At 34.2% G+C, this 11,061-nt stretch overlaps 1 pseudogene; it reads right to left on the minus strand.

The window, feature by feature from the left end:
- Nucleotides 1-8,653: 8,653 nt before the first annotated feature.
- On the minus strand, nucleotides 8,654-9,610 carry LOC124959212 (olfactory receptor 5D13-like; annotated as a pseudogene).
- Between the last annotated feature and the right edge of the window lie 1,451 nt (nucleotides 9,611-11,061).

The raw sequence follows: 11,061 nt of genomic DNA on the forward strand, positions 1-11,061 counted from the left end.
AATGCTCTTATACATTTTCACATCATTTTAAAGCCAGTGACTCTTCCAGAGTAAAATTTAATAATGGAGGTAATTAACAACATTTTTCTAACTGTTACAAGTTTTTTTTGGGAGCACAGTGATGCCCCAAAGAAGTGACAGATCTTGAACATACTTCCATGTTCTTTGTTCACATCTAGCTGCTCAACTCAGGGGACACAGACCCTGGAGAATCCTGACTGTTGGGAAGAACCTACAACACAATTAGAAAACATTTCTCTTCTGTTACTTGGAATATAATTTCTTCTAAATCAGTACTATGTGGACTGGTGTGTCTTAAAAGGACATGACTTCTATATGGAGGTTATGCTCTGAAAAAAATCACAAAAGCATCAATGTCAGAACAGGACCTTATTTACTGCAATAATCCAGATACGATTATATGCTATAAGCATTTTTAGTCTTCTCTGATTTGCTTGCATGTGTGTACATGTATTTAAGCAGACTCTCCATTGTACTTTATGTTCTTTTATATTGAACCACATTATGGACTTAGTATTGTATATGCCTTCAGCTAGGGGCTTCAGAGAATTGACATATGTTAAATTTCAGGGCGTTCACTGTAGACCTAGCTGTATTCTCCAGAACAGCCTTATAGATTATAGCACTGCTATTTTTAATCTGTTTATTATAAACACTGCGTTTATTTCTGTAGGGTGTATCTAAGGATAAAAAAAGATAGTTATGTCAAAAACTTACCAATAGAGAAATGCAAATCAAAACTACTCTAAGATTTCATCTCACTCCAGTCAGAATGGCAATCATCAAGAATACAGGCAACAATAAATGTTGGTGAGGATGTGGAGCAAAAATACAGTCATATATTTCTGGTGGGGATGCAAATTGTTGCAACCACATGGGAAAGCAGTATGGAAATTCCTCAGAAAACTTGGAATGGAACCACCATTTGACCCAGCTATCCCATTCCTTGGTTTATACACAAAGGACTTAAAATCAGCATACTACAGTGAAATGGCAATGTCAATGTTTATAGCAGCTCAATTCACACAGCTAAACCTAGGTGTCCTTCAATAAATGAATGGATAAAGAAAATGTGATATATATATATATATATATATATATTCAATGAAATATTACTAAACTTTAAAGAAGAATGAAATTAAGGCATTTGCGAGTAAATGCATGAAGTTAAAGAATATCATGCTAAGTAAAATAAGCCAATCCAAAAAAATCAAAGGCCAATGTTCTCTCAGATATTCAAATACTAATTTCCAATCATGGGGATGGGGGTGCTAAAGAAGAATGGAGTTACTTTAGATAGAGAGGGGAGAGAATGGAAGGAAGGGGATATGGGGAAGAATAGTAGAATAGGACAAAATTAGAATGAAATATTCATTATTACTTTATGTACATATATGACTTCATGACCAATGTGATTATATAACATGTACAATCAGAAAAATGAGAGATTATACTCCATTTTTTATGATATATCTAAGTGCACAAATACATTCTATTGTCATGTATGAGTAATTGGAACAAATTTTTAAAATTTTTTAAAATATCACCCAGAATCATGATGAACTATGAAATGTTAAGAAATGCACAGAGGCACTGGCATTTGAACACAAAAACTATGAAGATATTTTACAAGGGATTTGAAATTCTGGTAGAGTTAACAATTGGAGGAGTTGGAGAAATTGGTAGGAAAAAGTAAAGCAGCATTTTGTGTTCATCCTTTCAAGTGTCAGCTTTTTTTAATTGGGGATAGCTAGCAAATTATGAATGTTTGCTTGGGAGCATTTTGGCTAGCTGACTCACATCAGTATATTTGGTCTGGTATATGAGTTGAAGTCACAGCAGAGATTAATCACTAAAAATACATCTAAATCAAAACAAATGATCACTTTAAAAGGGAATGTTGAGAAACAAAAGACCTTCTTTTTCCTTTTCTATTTTACTTCAATTGCAGAATGACATATAAATCAAAACTAAAAAAATAAAAGACACCCAAAGCGATATGTGCACTAGAGTAATTGTACAATTAGTTCTAAGTATTAAAAACTATTAATTAATTACATTATTACCTTGACAAAAGGTACATATACTTTCCAAAAAGCATGCAGGTTTTGGTTACATCATCTGTCTATCTGATACTGTTTTTTCATTTCATATGTAATCATGTTATATTTTTCAAGCATTATTTTCCTGAGCTGCAGACATGTTTTTTTTGATCCAGAAACCACATTATGGCTGTAGTAACAAAGCAGTGGTATTTACAATATATAAACAGATAAGGGGTGCACATCTTTATTGTGGTGATGTGTACCCTGAAGTTGAAACATAGAAATATCTCAATAAAATTCTGAATAATCAAAGATAAAGTTTGTTCAAAAGAAAGATGTCAAATATTCTCAGACATGTAAATAATAAAAGATGGATATAGTTTTATTTTTCATTTTTACTAATATAGCAAATATAGTGAAAAGCAACAAGAAAATTTAAAAAAGAAATCTGAGTGACTGGTTAAGATATCAGAATATATTTTTGAGGAAAATATGCCATGATCCTAAATGAGAAAGTTTCTTATTTGTTTAGGCTGCAAGAGTTGACTGCATTTGAAGGGACTTCGATAGGATATAAGAAGAAACTACAAAGGTAGACTAGAATGGAAGAGTCAAGGGACTCAGGCTTAGCAGATGTCTAAGCAAGGTAAAGTTTTAGATAAATGTTCCATGATATCACTAATTAAAATTGACTAGTGGTAGCTTAAACACTTTTAAACGCTGGTTGATTTCAAAATAACTCATGTAATGATGTAAACATTTATCAAAAACTATTCATTTTAAAAATTAATATCAGCCCAGGTATATATTCTTTACCCAAGGAAATGAAAAGTGATTAACCTGATAAGGGGGATTCACACAACAACTACAGAAGAAAGATAGTTCGTGAGAAGAAAAACCACATATCTGGAATGAAACACACTTGACATGTCACAATATCTTTTAATGTGCATTTGTATATGATTTGCTAGTATTTTATTGAGAAGTTTCGCATCACTGTACATCAAGGACATTGTTCTGAAGTTTTCTTGATTTATCTTTGTCTGGTTTTTGTATCAGAGTGTTATTGGACTCAGAGAATGATCTTGGAAGGGTTCCCTCCCATTCTAATGTGTAGAATAATTTGAGGAGGACTGGCAATAGTATTTCTTTAAAGACTTGGTACAACTTGGCTTGAGAATACACCTGGTGCTTGGCTTTTCTTTGTTGGTAGGCTCTTGATGACTTCTTCAATTTCATTACTTGAAATTGATCTGTGTAAAGATTTGACGTAAATGTAATGCACTGCATCACTAGACTTACAGAAAAGAAGCACATAATAATCTCAATAGATGCAGAAAAAGCATTTGACAATTTATCCCATTCATTCATGATTTAAACACTAGAAAAAATAGGGGTAAAATGTTCATAAATTTTTCACTATGTGAAATAAGTCAATCCCAAAACACCAAAAGTCAAATGTTTTCTCTGATATGCAGATGTTAATTCACAATGCGGGGTGAGTGGCTAGGAAAAAATAGAGTTACTTTAGATTAGATATAAGTGAGTAAAGGTAGAGAAGGGGACCTGGAGGTAAGAAGGATAATAGAATGATTCAGATATTATCATCCTATGTGTGTGTGTATATATATATATATATATATATATATATATATATATAACCAGTGGGATTCTACATCACATATAACCAGAAGAATGAAATATTATACTCCATTATATATGATGTAGCAAAGTGCATTCTACTGTCATGTATAAGTAATTAAAACAAATTTACAAAAAAGAATCATACATTAATATTGAAAAACTATATACAACAAATCCAAGGCCAACATCACTTTATATGGAGAAAAACTGAAAGCATTCCTTTTAAAAACAATAACAAGGCAAGGATGTCCACTTTCACATTTTATTCAAATAGTTCTCAAATCTCTAACCAGTGAAATTAGGCAGTAGAATGAAATGAGAGTGATACAAAGAGGAAAAGAAGAGCTAAAATTAGCTCTATCTGCAGACAACATGATCTTATATTTAGAAGACTCAAAAAATGACTCCAGAAAGCTTCTAGATCCCATAAATGAATGAGCAAATACCAAGACATAAAATTAACACCCATAAATCCATTGTGTTTCTATACTCCAATGACAAATCAACTGACAAGAAATGAAGAAAACCAAACCATTTATAATAGCCTCAAAATACAAAACCTGGCAATCAATTTATTAGAAAAGGCAAAAGTCCTCTACAATGAACATCACAGAGCACAAAATAAAAAATTGAGGAAGACCTTAAAAGATGGGAATACCTCCCATGTTCTTGGATAGGCAGAACTAATATTGTCAAAATAGCCACACTACCAAAGCACTTTACATATTCAATGCAATTTTCATAAAAATTCAATGATGTTCTTTATGATGGTGGAAAAAGCACTCATGAGGTTCATCTGGAAAAACAAGAAGCCCAGAATAGCCAAAGCAATCCTTAGCAAAAATAAATAAATAAAACAAAGCAGGAGGCATCGCAATACAAGACTTTATACTATTGAGCCATACTAATAAAAACAGCAGCACTGTATTGGCACCAAAACAGGGAAGAAGACCAAGGAAATAAGAGAGAAGACACACAGACAAAAACACAAAAATACAGCTAACTCACACAAGACAAATGAGCCAATAAAATACTTCGGAGAAAAGATAGCCTTTCAACAAGTGGTGTGAGGAAACCTGAAATTCCATGTGTAGTAAAATGAAATTTTACCACTATCCCTCACCTTGCACAAAACTCAACTCAGAGTTGATAAAGAATCTAGGTATTCTTACACAATTGGAAGTAACTAGTAGGCCCAATACTTCAACATAGCAGAACGGGAACGGACTTCCTTAATAAGACCCCCCAAAGTTCAAAAAGTAAAATTGGTAATCAATAAATGGAATGGCATCAAACTAAAATGCTTCTTTGCACCAAGAGAAACACTCAAGAATGTGAACAGAGAACCTACAGAATGGGAGAAAATCTTTGTCACCTGCACCTCACATAGAGCATTAATTTCCAGGATATATAAAGCACTGCAAAAACAACACCAAATGAAATGCAGATATTCAAAAGAATGGGCAAAGGAATGAACAGGCACTTCACAGAAGAAGAAATATGAATAGTGAGCAAATATATGAATAGTGTTCAACACCTCTAGTAATTAAGAAATGAACATTAAGACTACACTTAGATTTTATCTCACTTCAGGCAAAAGGGCAATTATCAAGAATACAGGTAACTATAAATGTTAACAAGGATGTGGGGAAAATGGTACTCTCATACATTGCTGGTTGGACAGCAAATTGGTGCAACCGCTATGGAAAACAATATGAAAAACAAGATTCCTCAAAATCTTGTAATGGAATCAATCATTGAACCTGTTTTCCCACTCCTTGTGTATGTCCACAGGAGTTAAAATCAGCATACTATATGATGGGCCACATCAATGTTTACATCAGCTCAATTCACAATAGCTAAATTATGTAACCAAAATAGATATCCTTCAAGAGATGAATGCATAAAGAAAATGTGGCATATATACACAATGGAGTTTTACTCAGCCATAAAGAAGAAGGACTTTATGACATTTGCCAGTAAATGGATGTATCTGGAGACTATCATGTTAAGGGAAGTAAGCTAGTTCCAAAAAACCAAAGGTTAAGTGTTTTCTCTGGTAGTAGGAAGCTAACCCACAATAAGGAAGGGTGAGGAGTTGAATGAGGGGAAGAATAGAAGTGTAGTAGAACAGACAATGGGGAATGGAGGGAAGGGAGAGGGAGTAAACAAAGGAAAGACAATGGAATGAATCTGAAATAGTTTTCCCAAGTACACAAATGAAAACAACACAGGGAATTCCACCAATATGTTCATCCACAGGGAAGGGACTCTAACTAGAATGAGACTCATTCCGTGCTTCTACAATCATAATAAAATGGCACTTATGAATAAAGAAAATAATGGTCATTGCCAACAACAACAACAAAAAAATTTAAAAATGGACTGGGTATACAGCTCAGTTGGTAGAGTGCTTGTGTGGCACACATAAAGCCCTGGGTTCAATCCCCAGTACCCCTCCCCCCCCAAAAAAAAAGAATCCTGCTGCCATATGTAACCAAAAGTAACCAGTAAAAACATGTATTTTAAATTTTAGCAAGATAGTATTCTTAGTTTTTATATTGTCAGTAATTTAATTAGATACAGTATGGTTGCACACATACATGTATACATGTTAAGATGAGAGAAAAGTAAATAATACCTGTTATTTTTCTCAAGGTATGATATTTTACAGATAAAAATACACAATAATGTTGAAATAAACTGGAGTATGGAAAAATACGTAAAATTTTTGCAATGCTCTTAAATTCAAAATAGTTGCATGTTTAAATAATAGCAAGTTAAATGATATGTTTAAGAAACTACTGTTTATAATAGTATCAAATACACCACATATCCAAGAAAAGCCAAGTTCCTCTAAACGTAATTTTCTAAAATGTTTTAAGAGGATTTAATGTAGACCATACAAACTCATACTATATTCATAGATTATAAAAATAACTATTATAATCATGTTTATTCCTACAAAATGAATCATATTCTGTTCAATTCCAACAAAGCATGAACATCTCACAATCATTATTATTGTCTTTATCCTCATCATGATTACCATTTTCATTTCTTTTGTACTGTGCTGTAATAGTTCATTCATTTTTATTCTATTCCTGATTTTGTTGAAGTGTGTTTTATTTTGTTCTCCCATTAATAAGTGAAGGTTAATTTTGCATATCAATTGACTAGGACATGGGTTGCCCACAAATGGGTTAAACATGATTCTGTCTGATTTTTGTGAAGATATTTCCAAATGGGATTAACACTTAAAGCAGCAACCTGAATAAAGTGGATTCTTAATTAAATGCCTGGGTTTTACAAAAATGAACAACAAAAAATACTCCTGCTTCTTTGAGAAATCAGTTCTCTGACTTACTGCCTTAGAACAAGGACACCAGATTTTTCTGTTTTAGAAATTCAAATGTAGACAATGGCTTCTCTCAGTGTTGGATCTTCACATTTGCCTTGGATCCACACCCCATGGCTCTGCTAGTCTCTGACCTTCAAATAAAGACTAATGACTTCCTGCTGCTGCAGATCTTGGGACTTGTCAAATTTAATGATGACATGAACTGATCTTTTAAATTTAATTCCTCATATAGACAGAATCTGATAGTAGAGATTATGTAGGTATACATGTACACATTATCTCTTCTGTTTACCTGTACAAATTGATGAAATATATTTACTGTGTATATTGAAATAAATCTGTGATTTCCCCTTATTATGTTACTATAATAGATCACCAATAATTTTAAATGATATGCCAACCTAAGATTCCTTGAAAAAATGTTTTTTTTATATATTGTTGAAATTTATTTGAGCACTCTATTATTAGTATTTCTACAAAAATATTTACGACTTATTGGTTATAAAACCAAATGTTACCTCAAAAATCAAACCTCAGTTTTGCTCCTCTTAAATCACAGGTGAAGCCTTCTTTATGTATTGCCCTTATAATTTTTTCTGGTGTTCCAACTGCATGATTTCAAGATTAATGAAAACTTCAAGATATGCTTACAATTCCATATTCTATATACTTAGGGTATAGAGACAAGGAAACACTGACTCTTGACTCAGATGTTACTTAAAACATTTCCTAGCCATCTGTACACTATCTATTTTTATTTTTAGTGACTTTCATCCTATAATTTTTGGAAGAAGAGGGAACATATGTAATAGTGACTCTTTTGTTTAAGCAACTGAGTGGGTATATATGACAATTTACTGAAAAAACTGGCATCAGATGAATTTATAGTGAGAATGCATGATCAAAGGGACAATTTCATAACTATGGTGTCATGTCCCACAAAACAGGATCCAAGTACTGTTAGAGGTAAATATAAATTTTGGTTGTTCTCAGCATTATCTCAATACATTTCATTAAACTGTAATATGTTACATTGGTACTCAGAAAAAATGTGATGCATATAAATAGTAGGTTATATTTTCAATACCTACTTGCTAAAGTCAGTCAGTATTTTTCATAGGTAAACAAAGGTTCTCATGGTACTTACTCTATTAAGCTGAAAAAAAAAAGTTATGCTTAAAGAATTTTATGAGTCAACACATTGAGTTCTGAAGACTTGAGTATGAATGAGTATGAATCTGGTGCAGGCAGGTTTCATTTGTGTTTTCAGCACTTAGATATTAAGGACAAGGTAAATTTGGGTTATAATACAAGGAATGCATTCTTCATATGGACTTCTAGTTCCTCATTCTGACTTTCATAGTGTTCAGTGGGGAAATTTGAAATTCTGAAATTCTTCAGAAGAAATATATAAAAGCAGCATATTTTCAACAAAACAGAAAATTAGAAAGTGCTCTGAATGTTTAAGAGCATTTCATATCCAATAATGGATGGATATAAGCATAATCAAATATTCAGCTGATATAAGTCTAATAAAAACATTTTTGTATAGTAGATGGTTAAGATAAATCAGAACATAAATTTATCTGAATTTTATGTGGAGGGAATGCACTTTGGAATGAATTTGCTTCCTGACTGTCTCTTTCACATCTTTGTTCCTGAGGCTATAGATCAGGGGATTCAGCATGGGGATCATGACAGTGAAAAGGACAGTTTCCACTTTAACCAGGAGCCAGGAGCTTTTTGGAGTGAGGCATGCAGTAGAGAAGGAGGATGATCCCATGGAAGATGCTGATGGCAGTCAGGTGAGAGGTACAGGTGGAGAAGGCTTTGTGGAGGCCACCCTTGGAAGGCATCCTGATGACAGTGGCAACAATGAAGACATAGGAGGCCATGATGATCAGGAGCCTACATGCTTCATTGAATGTAGAAATGATGAAACACGCCATCTGGCTGAAGAAGGGGTCAGAGGAGGAGACAGAGTGGATGGCAGAGTACTCACAGCCAAAGTGATTTATGATGTTAGATCCACAATAGGACAGTCCTACCAGAGACTAGGTGAGTGTCATGGAGAAGAGACCACCCCACATGTAAGTTCCAGCCCCCAGGAAGGCACAGAACTTGTGAGACATAGCAACCGTATAGAGCAGGGGGTTACACACACCCACAAACTGGTCATAGGCCATCACTGCCAACATGAACATTTCTGTAATCACACATGCACAGCCAAAGAAAAACTGTCATGCATACATTGAAGGGGATAGTTCTTCCTTCCACAACCGAGATCTCTAATAGCTTGGGCATAAATACGCTGGAGTAGCAAATGTCCAGAAATGAAAGGTGGCTGAAGAAAAATTACATGGATGTTTGCAGCTTGGGATTGAGTCTTCTCACTAGGATTATGCCCACGTTCCCCAACAGTGTGACTGTGTAGATGATGAGGAACAGCTTAGAGGGGTGCCTGGAGGTGTGGGAATTCTGAGAACACTGATAGGATGAATGTGGACATGGAGCTCTGGTTTCTGACATCATGTACCATGATTATTCTTTAAATTAAAAATATGAGGAAAGAAAATAAAATAGAACAGCAGAACTTGACATTTTGGCAGAGACGTCGGCGATGTTCTGTGTGATCCATGAGGTGAGAGCAGGCAGTTCACAGTTGAGTCTTCACTTCCGTTTGCATTTCTACGTGGGCAGTTACTGACTGTTGACTCAGAGCATGTAGCTGTGTTCTTTATGACTGCAGTTTTTTTTTTAATCTGGAATGAAAATCAGTAGTGATCAACATTATTATTTTTATGCAACTTGTCTATAAATGCATCTGATGCATGGAAGGCTTCACGTTGAAGTATTTATGACAACCACAGAGACAAGAAGAAATATCAGACCATCATTCAGATGATCATATCATTCATATGATCATGTCATGAGAGTTCTTGTGAATAGTAAATACTTCTAATACACAAAAAGAATAGAATTAAAATTTGGGGGACAGAATGTATCTTGTCAATCATTCACATTTTTTTTATCAACATAATGAATTAGTACATATCCTAGCCATATCCTATTTTTCTTTTCTTTTCTTTCTTTCTTTCCTTCTTTTATTTTATTTTTTATTTTGTCCTTGGGAATAAATCCATGCATGCTTTACAACTAAACTCCATCTCCAGTTGTTTTATTGGGGGGACAGGGTCTCACTATGTTGCCGAGGGCCTAATCTGCCTGCCCTCATGAGGCTAGCCTAGAGCTTGCAGATATCCTTCCTCAGCCACTCAAGCAGCTGGGATTACAGATGTGCCCCACTCTCCCTATTTTCAAATAATCATGAAACATCTACTGGAGAGGACTTTCAGTCTCATCAACACTTCCACTGATAAGTAATGGGTTGCTGTTATATACCAGCATATAGTCATTTATAAGGTTCACAATGCTGAATAATGAAACTGATTTCTGTGTAGGTATTTGGAAAACTTCTGAAAGGTTTCACAAAGATTGTTTTCTTCATTTATGCCTTTTCTAGTGCATATTATATTAAGCACAAAGAAATAGACCATCATCAGCAGTTAAATAGAGTATGAAAAATGTAATTTTTCATTACAAATATCTAAATCTCTTTGGTCATGGGTCATTTTGGAGTGTTGACCAAGCAGGACTGAAAGGACATATCAGAATGAATAATTAAAAAGGTCCTACATTTGGACTCCACAAGGAGTCAAAGTATTCAAAATTTCTCAGAACAATACCTGAGGAATTGATTTTGACTCTGAAATCCAACAACTGTGATGTGGCATCTTAACAAATGAGAACTGGCAGAACTTTTGTGCTGATGTGTTCCTAGTGACAGACTCCCATGAAACCTACCACTGTTAGTCCCTGCACAGAGCACCAGCTGTACCATTGCACTCTCCATTGCACAGGAGAGCCAGTGACCTTTGTGAACTGCATTCAGTTGGTCAGACATGTTTGAGAAAATGTCTTGTTTTTATA

Source organism: Sciurus carolinensis, chromosome 11 (genome assembly GCF_902686445.1).
Source record: "Sciurus carolinensis chromosome 11, mSciCar1.2, whole genome shotgun sequence".
Classification (NCBI taxonomy): domain Eukaryota; kingdom Metazoa; phylum Chordata; class Mammalia; order Rodentia; family Sciuridae; genus Sciurus; species Sciurus carolinensis.